The sequence below is a fragment of the Eleginops maclovinus genome, chromosome 9 (genome assembly GCF_036324505.1).
Source record: "Eleginops maclovinus isolate JMC-PN-2008 ecotype Puerto Natales chromosome 9, JC_Emac_rtc_rv5, whole genome shotgun sequence".
NCBI lineage: Eukaryota > Metazoa > Chordata > Actinopteri > Perciformes > Eleginopidae > Eleginops > Eleginops maclovinus.
Window position 1 is genome coordinate 28,107,880 of NC_086357.1, and position 12,739 is coordinate 28,120,618.

General features: G+C 42.1%; 3 long non-coding RNA genes across 3 annotated transcripts; 2 read left to right on the forward strand and 1 right to left on the reverse strand.

The window, feature by feature from the left end:
- Positions 1-476: 476 nt before the first annotated feature.
- On the reverse strand, positions 477-1,760 carry LOC134870176 (uncharacterized). The gene is made up of 3 exons (XR_010166514.1): positions 1,556-1,760; positions 1,335-1,477; positions 477-918 (listed from the first exon to the last, which is right to left on the reverse strand). It is a non-coding gene; the product is annotated as an uncharacterized LOC134870176 (long non-coding RNA).
- A 632-nt stretch (positions 1,761-2,392) lies between these two features.
- On the forward strand, positions 2,393-5,106 carry LOC134869884 (uncharacterized). Its single transcript, XR_010166463.1, has 3 exons — positions 2,393-2,945; positions 3,373-3,446; positions 3,937-5,106. It is a non-coding gene; the product is annotated as an uncharacterized LOC134869884 (long non-coding RNA).
- A 6,299-nt stretch (positions 5,107-11,405) lies between these two features.
- LOC134869311 (uncharacterized) lies at positions 11,406-12,697 on the forward strand. Its single transcript, XR_010166401.1, has 4 exons — positions 11,406-11,463; positions 11,561-11,614; positions 12,467-12,574; positions 12,656-12,697. It is a non-coding gene; the product is annotated as an uncharacterized LOC134869311 (long non-coding RNA).
- The last annotated feature ends 42 nt before the right edge of the window (positions 12,698-12,739 follow it).

The window sequence follows — 12,739 nt, forward strand, 5'->3', positions numbered from 1 at the left end:
CTCGGGTGTCTGGGAGGAGCAATATTTATCTCATTTTGTGCGGTGAACCTTACACGTTAACTCAGCGTGTTTCAGGAGGCATGCAAAAAGCCTCGCACATGGTCAGGGGAGGCAGCTTCCAACCCCCATTAGCGGACCCTACTGTACAATCACACACATGGACAGGGGGGTGGGGAGGGGTTTAATTGAGCTAACAGCTGATTGTTCTCAGCCTGATCTGAGGTAACTCTCAGGTAGATCTTCAACCGGAACTCTGGTCAATGTTTCTGTGTCATCAGTCCAACCTGGAGTGATTTCTGGACGGGGGTCTGCAGGAGAGCGCCCCCCTGGTGTCCAAGTCTCGAACCACAGATCAGTATGGAGCCAGAAAATATCCTTTCTCTAATTCAGGTTTATTTTTATCTTTTAGATTAGTTCATTTCTTATTTTTAATTATGTACAAAATAAACATCTCAAAATAAAAATAAACTGGAGTTAGAGAAGATATACTTTCTGTAATTCCACTTTATTTTTGTTTCTACTTTGAGATGTTTATATCTGAGAGAACTGGCAGCAGATGAACAGCAGTCACAAGTGTCTGTGCATTTCTTCACATTGCATTCTTCAATGTCTGTAACCTTGGTCTGAGTTCACCTCGGCCCAACGTGAGCAGTACCTTTAGGATGAACTGTGAGCACCATAGACTCGGGGTAGTTGAGATGCAGTGCATATGGAAGTCCACACAGAATGCACAGAGCTTTTGGCAGGTCTTGAATGTTGTCCATCACAACTTGTCCCTCAGTGATGGTCTTCAGCGGGCTGGACTGTGATGCAGGGAAGATGAGGGCACAGCACCTTCATCTCAACCAGGAGGATCCCAACGTCAACGCAGCGGAACGAGTCCTCATCAGAGTCCTGAAACAAGTCCTTATCAGAGTCCTGAAACGAGAGCAACAGAGAGCACCATCAGGAACCGTTTCATTTCATAACCATGAATAAAGTGAAGCAGTGTAATCCTGAGAGCCACACACATGAGGAAGGTGTGATTGGTTCTGCTGGAATAGAGAAACAAACAGATCACTCAGAGAGGTCGGAGAGAGCTGCTGCTATCAGTGCTGACCCAGAAATCAGAGGTCCGTTGTCATCGCAGTATGAACATGCGTGAGAAACAAATAGCAATAAAAGAGGAGTAAGAAATCTTTAATTTAGGGATGGTTATGGAAACCCAGAACCCGTTTGAAAAAATTAACAATATTTATCAGCCAGAACTAACTGTACGAGTAATGAGAGGAACAATCTTAATCTGTGACTGTATGAAACTACGCTCTCAGGGTTTAGCAGGGAGAGGCACTAACACATGGTGAACATTCAAGACCCCTCATGGTCCTTTCAGAGGCTCTGTGAGAAGGTGAGAGGTTACTTAGAAAGCCTGCTCTGTGGCCACGGATAATAGGAAGCCCCCTGAGCCCCAGGGTCCGGATATCAGTCGCTCTGGAGTCTGTTGGGGAGTGAAACACAACTTACACAGCTAGAAGGACAAGACATTAAAGATGGACCAGAAAGCTGAACCTCTTACCATCTTAAAATGTTATTGCACAACTGGGTCTGTTACAGACCTGGGTCTGCTGTGAAGGTGGTGTCAACAGCTGCACAATTCCCTCTCTGATCCAAATACACTGCTCGACCAAAAAAATCAATAGTTGGAAGTTGCCTCCTTTATCTGGACACTGCGCAGGGTGCAGAGAAGGTAGCCTCCTTCCTCAGATATAAACTCACAATACTTCCACCGCATCTTCACAGGAACCTGGAAAACAGAACAGAAGAAAAGGTTTAGCTCAGCAATTCAGAGATATCCACAGATAGATGTTTTCAGACTCATTCCTACCGTTCCACGTAAAGTTGCACAGCTTTCTCAAAGAATTAGCAGCTCCCAGTGTGTGTGTGTGTGTGTGTGTGTGTGTGTGTGTGTGTGTGTGTGTGTGTGTGTGTGTGTGTGTGTGTGTGTGTGTGTGTGTGTGTGTGTGTGTGTGTGTGTGTGGAACCCCCCCACCCTCACTTGCAGAAATGTAAGGTACCAAGTTATCTCTGCTCACACTATCAGTTAAACAATGCTAACAGCTGATTAACTTTAGTAATGGATAGCATTACTAACAACAACTTCAAAGTGTAGACAGTGTGTGTGTGTGTGTGTGTGTGTGTGTGTGGGGGGGGGGGGGGGGGGGGGTACCTTGAGGAACCATTGTTGACTCAGCAGGAAATAAACATTTGGATCCTTGGCCTCTCGTTCAAACTCATATTTCGGTTTATCTGCCTCCACAGGAACATGATGCTCATTCAGCAGTGTGTGTGAGGGTGTGTGTGTGTGTGTGTGTGTGTGTGTGTGTGTGTGTGTGTGTGTGTCCGATATGGTGACGCACAGTGAGAACTAGAAAAGCACAAAGTAGGTGACTGTGTGGATGCCTGTTCAAAACATTGCAAACTTTAGTCATTTCAAATATCTGATAGTCAGTCTCAGTCGTACATCGTTCTTGCTGTGAGTAGCTTTGATAGCTGTGCACACCTTCCTGCTTCACCCACAGGCTGTCTGAAGGTATACACAGCTCTCATAGGGACTTCACAATAACAACGATATGAAGTAATAAGTCTGGCAAAAATAACTGGTTTAAACAGTTTATTTAAGCTTGCAATGTTTTGAACAGACATCCCCACAGTCAGCTCATTTGTCGTTGTGTAGTCCTCGCTGAGAGTCCTGCTATCTTTACCACAGCCTCAGATACTCGCACTGAACGAGCAGCAAATGTTCCTATGGAGCCAAATATAGCAGAAGAGAAATGTGAACCACAGACCAAACGATCAAGATATGCATTTCCTGGTTAGTCGACATTGGCTGCTCTGATTGTTATTGAATTACTGACCGAATACTTTGAGAAAGCTGTGGGCTTTTGAAAGCAACTTAACGTGGAATGGTGAGTTTGAAAAGATCTATCTGTAGACATCTTTCTGGTAAAAATGTATTAGCTGAAAGACCGCTCTGATCATAGCAAGTTAGCGTAATGCTAAAGCTGCACGTTAGCTTAATGCTAAAGCTGCACGTTAGCTTAATGCTAAAGCTGCACGTTAGCTTAATGCTAAAGCTGCACGTTAGCGTAATGCTAAAGCTGCACGTTAGCTTAATGCTAAAGCTGCACGTTAGCTTAATGCTAAAGCTGCACGTTAGCTTAATGCTAAAGCTGCATGTGAGCTTAATGCTAAAGCTGCACGTTAGCTTAATGCTAAAGTTGCACGTTAGCTTAATGCTAAAGCTGCACGTTAGCTTAATGCTAAAGCTGCAGGTGTTTTAGCTAGCGTTACTTGTCCTTCTAGCTGTGTAAGTTGTGTTTCACTCCCCAACAGACTCCAGAGCGACTGATTTCCGGACCCTGGGGCTCAGAGGGCTTCCTATTATCCGTGGCCACAGAGCAGGCTTTGTAAGTAACCTCTGACCTTCTCTCAGAGTCTCTGAAAGGACCATGAGGGGTCTTGAATGTTCACCATGTGTTAGTTCCTCTCCCTGCTAAACCCTGAGAGCGTAGTTTCATACAGTCACAGATTAAGATAGTTCCTCTTGGCACTCGTTCAATTAGTTCTGGCCCTTAAATATTGGTGAAATTGTAACAAACGGGTTCTGGGTTTCCAAAACCATCCTTATATCAAACCTTTCTTATCCGTCGTGTTTTGCTATTTGTTTATCACGCTAAACGTTGTTTACTGCGATCACAATCACCTCTGATTTCTGGATCAGCACTGATAGCAGCAGCTCTCTCCGACCTCTCTGAGTGATCTGTTTGTTTCTCTATTCCAGCAGAACCAATCACACCTTCCTCATGTGTGTGACTCTCAGGACTACACTGCTTCACATTGTTCATGGTTATTAAATGAAACAGATCCTGATGATGCTCTTTGTTGCTGTTGTTTCAGGACTCTGATGAGGACTGGTTCCGCTGCGTTGACATTGGGATCCTCCTGGTTGAGATGAAGGTGCTGTGCCCTCATCTTCCCTGCATCACAGTCCAGCCCCGCTGAAGATCATCACGGAGGGACAAGTTGTGATGGACAACATTCAAGACCTGCCAAAAGCTCTGTGCATTCTGTGTGGACTTCCATATGCACTGCATCTCAACTACCCCGAGTCTATGGTGCTCACAGTTCATCCTAAAGGTACTGCTCACGTTGGGCCGAGGTGAACTCAGACCAAGGTTACAGACATTGAAGAACTGCAATGTGAAGAAATGCACAGACACTTGTGACCTTCTGTTCATCTGCTGCCAGTTCTCTCAGATATAAACATCTCAAAGTAGAAATAAAAATAAAGTGGAATTACAGAAAGTATATCTTCTCTAACTCCAGTTTATTTTTACTTTATATCTCAAAATAGAAATAATATCAACAATGCTATTTGCACCCGGGTGCGTAGCTAGTTGTGCTCGCTCGAATATTGACCCAATTCTGGCTCCATAATCAGCACTTGAGTCCTGGCTCTGCTGGGAGGGGCTTCTGGTCCTCACCACACACTCTTTACCGTAAACCTCCAGCCGTCCTCACCGGGCTGCAGCCCCTCGCTCTTCTGATCCTCCTGTCACATTCCTCACCTGGACCTCAGTCCTCCCCTGCTGACCGCATGGAAGGGGGGCTCAATGTGAAGTTCAATGGCAGATTCAACATTGGTTTTTTTCTTAGTTGTTCCTTTCAATAATAATTGAACAACAGGAACGTAAAGAAACACAACGCTGAAATCAGTTATTGTCCCTCATTGTTTTTCTCCCAGCACCTACTCGTAATAAACCAAACAAACATTGTCTTTCATTATAAGATAAATCCAACTAAAGCTAAATACTCATATACTCACATTTAGTTAAATGTTTATAAACAAATGCATTTTTAGTAGTCTGTTTTCTTAAGTCACATTTGATTGTTACCTGAATCAAAAGAAGTGTGCGTGAGTTATAGAATGTATTCCTCATCGCCTGTGAACAATCTATTTATTTGCTTGTGGAAGTTGGAGTGGGAATAAGACTCGGATAAAGAAATGTTCGACTTCTCGTAAACTGTTCTGTATTTGTCACGGCTCAGTCCTATAGGCAGGTGGGGGGGGGGGGCGGGGGTTTCAGACACTTCAAGTCCAGCCCCTGAACCTGGAGCGAGCTCAGCTTCGGTCGCAGGAGTCAGACGTGTGTTTAATCAGGAGCCATGCCGGACGCCGGGCTGTTCGTCCTGCTGCTGCTGAGCTGCGTAAGTCTGACCCTCTGTACGGACTCAGGTTAGATTCCTCAGATTTAGGGTCGAAGTTAAAATCAGAAAGTGTCTTTTTTCATCTGTCTGTCTTTCCAGGTCTGCTCTCTGAGAAACCCAGTTTTTCAGAATGGCTTTTATTTACATTTATTTACATTTAATTACTTCTGCTGGTTTTGAATAAATGTCGTTCTTTGTTTTGTGTTTTATGTGATTGGATGTAAATAAAGTTTATTATGTATTATATTGATCTTGTTTCGAGACTTTCTTTATATCTAAAATAATATATATTAAAGCATTTTATTACATGATTAATTTACACTTAAGAAACTTGTCTGATAATCTTAATCACCTTTGACTCTAATCTTTGACTCTTTTCTGTCTCCTTTGAGTGTTTTCTTCAAATGTCTACATAACTTTTGGCCTGTGAAACAACTTCTTGTGTGAGCTTCACCAGCAGCTGAAATATTCCTGCTCAGGTTTAGGGGTTTCTTACATGTGCATGTGAGGGGAAGAGAGGCAGGGGGAACTTTTCACATCCACGAGTAAATCTCATAAAATGCTGTGCTCTCTTATCCATGGGAAATTCTAGAAAGAGATACCTCACCTGAAAAAGGTGCACTTATTCACAAAACATCCCTAAATGTTGACTGACTTTAAAAGCTCATTTAATATCCGCTATTGTCCTTATTCCAATCCAGTCCGTCTGTAATTTCTGTTCATAATCTCTCAGTTGGTTATTTAATCAGTGAAGAGTTTTTCTCCGACAACAATTGATCAAGTAAGAAATGGGGGGGGAGTTTTTCTCTTTGTTGAAATTTCTTCTTCACTTCTTGGAAGAAAACGGTTCTGAAAAATAGCAGCAGGGTCTGATCCATAGCGAAGTCAGACCATAAAGAGCAGAGGAAACGTATGATGGCTCCAACTCTTCCTGCAGGAATGCCTTCAAACATCACATTGATGGTCATTTCCAGTGGAGAGTCGAGCTTTTAAAAGAACCTCTCAAAGGAAATGTATGTTTGCATTATACATCTGCTGCACCAACGTTGTATCATAAAGAAAAGTAGAGTAAGGGGAGCACAGGGTGGGAGAGCAACTCCCTACACTACAGAGAAGGGAAACCCCTTAAAGGCGCTGGAGCAAGACTTCTGACCACTAAAATACAAGTGAATATCCAGTAAGGCCAGAATTTAGAGTAAAGAGAACCTTCAACTGATCCCCTGTGTGTTCGTGGTGTGTTCAGGGACCCCTCCAGCAGAGGATTTTTGTCTCAGGAGATCCAACAGCAGCAAAGCAGCAGTGTGGAGATCACAGCAGCTCCTGCTCACCTCTGACACACACGCAGGTACACACACACACACACACACACACACACACACACACACACACACACACACACACACACACTTTAAACAGAACTGAGGGGTTATACTCAGAAGGGTAGGTCCTGAGCTGAAACCATCAGGAATGGATTGGTTGTTATTGTAAGCGACGCTGGGATTTATGTGAGTTTACTAAATGTCATGCAACAAGACTAATAAGCAGCTCAGGGAGGCAGCGATTAAAACACCCAGTGTTGTTAGAGGACGTCTGATTAGACACAATGAGTGGAAACACCTGTGAGCTGAGTGTGTGTGGGGCCTCTAACAATCTCTCCCAGCCTCACCTTTTATTGTTTGAGTACAATGTGAACGTCTTGGGCTGCCTCTTATTTCTCCACAGTACTGCACCTGTGTGTCTCAGTTATAACGCAATGCATGTTGGGTAATACGTTCCTCTTTTGTTTACCTTTCTCCAGGAGGTTGCAGCTGCAGATGATTTCACCATCCAGCCCGGGATCGGAGTCATTCCCACACCGGAAAACTCTCTACAGGCCGATCCCACTGAGGGGACACCCAGACTGCCTGATCCAGAGGATGTAGACGCCACATCTGGAGTAAAGAACATCACTGAGACTGTAGGCTCAACAGACAGAGACAAGGACGGACAAACAGCTGTGAGTACAGATGTAAATCAAGCTGGAGATCCATCCTCTCTGAGTGGAAATGAGCAGCTTTCCAAAGTGGACCCCGATACGATGAAGCAGCCACAGAGCACAGAGGGGAGTATCATAGCCAGGACTCTCTCCGACCAAACACTACAAACTGAGGGGATCCTGAAACCGTTGGTCCAAGCTAAAGAAAACTCCAGAACAAGTGTTGAGACAAGTCTTAACCTTCACGCTGAGACCCCCACAGAGGCAGGAGGTGCAAACTCTTCCTCTAAAGAACCACAATTTGCACCCAGATCTACTCTCATCTCCAGCCCCATCACAGAATCAGAGTTTGCTACCTCCAGAGTGTACCCTGCATCTGGAGGAGGAGTGAAGGACGCCAGACAGGAGGCCAGACAGGAGGCGTCACTAATTGTTTTTATACCTCCAATGTCAGCAGAAGAGAATACAGTGAAGGACTTCTCTGCACCTCAGAAAGACCCAGATCCAAACCTGACTGCTTTATCTCCAAATGGAAAGGCACTTATTGTCAGGAACATGGAGGATGAGAGGGGTAATGTTTCACACGGGGAGACTAAAGAGGAAATAAGGAACAGGTTGCTAACTGATTCACCCAAAACAGAAACACAGCTTCCAGGTGGGGAGCAGGGGAGTAGGGCGGAGACAGATGTGATCGTTTTAAAGGAAGTGCAAGAAACGGAAAAAGGAAGTTATGATAACGACGCTGACATTTCTGAGGATTATAATCAATCCTCCCAGGTCAGTGCAGACTCCTTCATCCAATCAGAGTCTGAACCTCCACTGCAGACAGGTGAAGCAGCCAATCAGCTGCCTGCAGACACAGCGGGACGTCACGGAGCAGGATCAGGACCTAGGGTCAGAGGTCAGATGGTAAGACATTGTTTACATTTAGCATTACCTGTATACATACAAGTACTTCGTATTTCTGTCTCTACAGGTCTTGGTTTTAGCTGCTTTAAGGACTGAGTGCTGACGTTAGAAATACATAAACAGTGTTTGATATTCCTTTCTAACGTTCTGTTGGATAAAAATGAGTTTGTGTGGAAGTAAGGCAACATCCATGTCAATTCTAGCTAATAGAAAGCCATGCTAGTGTGTGTGAGTGTGTGTGTTTGTGCTGTAGAAAGGAGGGTTACTCTGTTCAGTGAAAGCCATCTTCTCCGTCTTCTGGAAAAACTTGGTACTGTAACCCTTCTGGTACCGCAGACTTTTTTACGGTGTATTTATTGTACAAGTTCACACACTCTTCTAGCTGTTCCCACACAAATCACATCTATTAATCAGGATTAAGACAGAATGACGGTACCTAAAACATCTGGTATTTTATTAATCTCAGCTTCCTTTCATCACTACCTCCTAAACGGTTGAAGTTCATTATTTTTGTTAGTGATGGTTATCCAGATCTAACTGTTCTTCCTCAATCTGTCATCAGGGGTTGCAGGGTCCACCTGGGCTAACAGGACCAGCCGGGCCTAAAGGAGACAAAGTATGTATTAAATATAACCTCCAGCAGGAAATATCTTTGATATCAACAACATTAAGTCAAATACTGCTTATTTAGATTATTAGAAAGTGTCCTTACTATAGCTTGACATTACTTTTAGCCTGTTTAAAATGTTAATGCTTTGGTTTGCATGCCCTTCAAAGCCCATGACAACAAATACAAGATCCAATTAAAAACATATATCCCAATATAGTCATCTACAAGACTTTAAAACCATATTTTGAGTGTGTACAACCCAGCACTAGCAAGCAAGCGGGGCAGTTGAGACAGTTGTCATTATTCCAGTCATGAATTATTACCTTTAAAGCTTTATTACTGAAAATGAGCAACATGACACAAAACAAAAATCAGAAAACATGAACTAAAGTAATAACCAACCTTGTCCCCTTAGCAGCCTGGTGTTAAACACCTAAAAGTAGCTAAGTATGTACACTGTTCCGTGGACCTTTTAGTCCTCGGGTAAAGACTCCTTCAAAATAGGCAGCCCCGATGTTTTTACTACAAAATAAAATGCAAAACAAAAACACAAATATAATTATTTACATAATTTTAAGACATTATGGAGTATGGTTAGACACTTTAAAGATCATTTACAGGGGTAGTTTTATAAACGTTAACGTGTCAAAACGGGAAAGAAACGATGAGTGCTAGCATCGAGCAAGCTAACTTAATTACCGAGACGTTTTTCAACCAAACCAGATATACACATATAAATATGAACCAGACAACTGTCCGGCGTTAAGGAGGAGATGTGATTCAAATATGATGTTTATGTTGCTCTGTGTCAGCTAGCAAGATGTTCAGATAAGTAATAGTTTTTACTAACTAACATTAGCTTAGCTTAACTTGCTATTCTTTTACTAGCTAACATTAGCTCAGCTTAACTTGCTATTTCGCTACCAGCTAACATTAGCTTAGCTTAACTTGCTATTTCGTTACCAGCTAACATTAGCTTATTTTAACTTGCTATTTCGCTACCAGCTAACATTAGCTTAACTTGCTATTATTTTACCAGCTAACATTAGCATAGCTTAAGCTATTTCGCTACCAGCTAACATTAGCTTAGCTTACAGCATAATGCTACCGTTAGAAACCGTTACTTTTACATTTCAACTCACAGTTGCGTTTTATTCAATTGCAGGTACATTGTTCTCTCCTTCAGGGAAAGATATTTGTACATTTTTATTTATTTAATGTTATTAATTAGTATATTTTATTTACTTGTCAATCAATAAGACAGATGCAAACGGTAGGCCTACATAAATAATATTCATATTCACTTATAGGCAGTTTTTCCATTAAAAAATATGAATATATTTAATACAAATAAGATTGTTCTTTAAATACTTTACTGTAAAATTTCTTTCAACACAATTTATATCCAGTATGTCTTATTAGTAATACATATGAGTCCTGTTGTCCTACTATAAACACACAAAACCAAGGTTTATTTTAAATATATAGAGATTAGAGATTTTAATCAGGTAAATCCTGTTTGATTATTTGTAAATGTGCCTCTTTACTTTGTGGGATAAACACTCCCTCCTCTGATTAACCCTCACATACAGAGACGTGCCAATGTGAAGTGATTTCTGAATACAGAGCAAAGTGGTTTAGACCAGCTTAAGCTTCTGAAGGGCACTGCAATCAGGTACCATGTATTTCCAGATCACACAGGTTTACAATCTTCTGACTGATATAAACTGCAGAAGATAAATGACACACTACCAAGGGCCTGATAAGCAGTTTCAACCTGGACTTTTGTGGAGTTCTTCTGCGCCCTAGTGGTCGGGAATGGCATAGATTGTGTATGAAAAGCCAGATGTGTTGTCACCAGAACACAATGGTTACTACATAGTAAACTAATCGATGTGTTTTGTGTCCTCTCAGGGTTATCAAGGCGTTATGGGGAGGACCGGGCGGACCGGAAATCCGGGTCCCATTGGTCCTCCTGGGATGCCGGCCATTGTTGTTTATAAAACCTCTGAAGAAGAGTGGGAGGCTTTTAAGGTAAACAGCTGATCCAGGAACTACTCTGTCCTTGGGGATTGAACTGGGATCGGGTAAAATAAGTAGTATTATGTCAATATACTTCATTCCCAATACATTAAACATACACTGTTCTTTGCCTGTTTTGTTGGTTTTCAAATGAACATTGAGGGTGTTTGTTTTGTTGTATATCAAGCCTTCACAAAATACCCTTTTCATAGTACTATTATTATAGTAACAGTAGTAGCAGTAGTTGTAGTAGTAGTGTTATACTTGCATATACATTAGTAATATTGTAACATGTACACTTGTATTTAATTTATGTCAGCTCTATATATTTCAAAGTAGAAACTTAAATATACCACAAATCAGATAAAGCTGCTACGACATTGAGGAAGGCAATTTAGTGCATTTTTTACCTGATTATTACAAAATACTACTTTCTTTGATATCCTTGCAGAAAGAGAAGATCTATAAGAAGCTGGTTTCCTCCTGGCCGGTAAGTGTGTGTTTAAAAAACATGAATGCACTTCCCTTTTTACCCCACAGAAACTAGTTATTTGAAATCCCGCTCATCATATTGCTGCAACAACTTACTTACAGTCTCAATACTTTGTAATTAAATAATAAATACATTAAAATTATGCATCTGCAGAAACGTAAGGGGCCTCCGGGGCCTCCTGGACCTCCTGGGGATGAAGGACCAATTGTAAGTATAGGTGTTATTGATTTCTTGGGAAGGTTATAATGAACAAGCAACAAACAGGATATTGTTCAAATGCTCCTGTTGCTGATTGTGTTTACAGGGGCCACCTGGAATTACCGGGAAGCAAGGACGAAAAGGAGTTGAAGGGAAAATCGTAGGTATCTCTACTTGATTTGCATCTTATCTACAGCGAGGCTCTGCGTAAAATAGTGTCAACAAACTATTTCTTTGACCACCCCCCCCTTGAATTTGCAAGTAGTATTGCTGGCTCCTCTGACGCAACGGGATTGCTTTCCGAAGAAGAAAGAAATATCTGCAACTATATTTTACATGTGACTTATTTCCTGATGTCAGACCTGACCTTTAGATCAGTCTGGGCAAACCGTACAAAGGGTATCAAAATATCAAGCATATATCACATGAATGCTTTCAATTTAATTTAATTTAAGTCCTTTATTGTCTTGAAAAAATGTAAAAAGCAATCAAATAAAACAAACATACAATAAATAGATGCAGAGCAAACATAGCACTTTGTCTAATTTAAACACTCTTACTCAAATAAAAAAAACACATCTCTGAAATGGAAACAAAATGATATATTGAATGTTCTGGCGATCAGTTAGTCCATCGTGTGTGTGAATGTGTGTATGAATTAAACAGTGCCAGTAAGACAAATAGTCAAATCACTGTACAGCATGGTTAGAGCCTGCAGTCTCTCTCCTTGTACCAAAGGAATGTGTGACTGCTGACTTTTAGCAACTTCCTTGGAAGAAGGTTAGTTTTGAAATGTAATAGTTTCTCCCTCAGCTCCATCTTTCTTTATTTACTCCTGTATTCCTTCTGACACACAAACAATTAAACCAAACAAAAGCTCGTCCACACGGGTAACAGCAACAAATCCATGGATCAGAACATGAAGTAAACTCAGTTAAATTAACTGTCATTAATAATGTGTGACATAAACAAGAAACCTGGAACCTTGATCACATGTTGAGTTGTTCTTCAGGGCAGTCCTGGACCGCGGGGGGTCCCGGGTCCTCAGGGCCGACCCGGGCGGGACGGGACCCTGGGAAACCCTGCTGCCCCGGGACATCCAGGCCTACCAGGAGAACAGGTAAATCTGCCTAGATACATGTCAGGTATGTGTTCATTTAGTGCGATCATGCTATAAATCCACTTTGTTCTGCACCCATAGGGCCCCCAAGGCTACAGAGGAGAGAGAGGCAGCAAAGGGGAGCTGGGTGAGTGGGTAAGAGTGGCCTGGACTTCTAATGTTTTC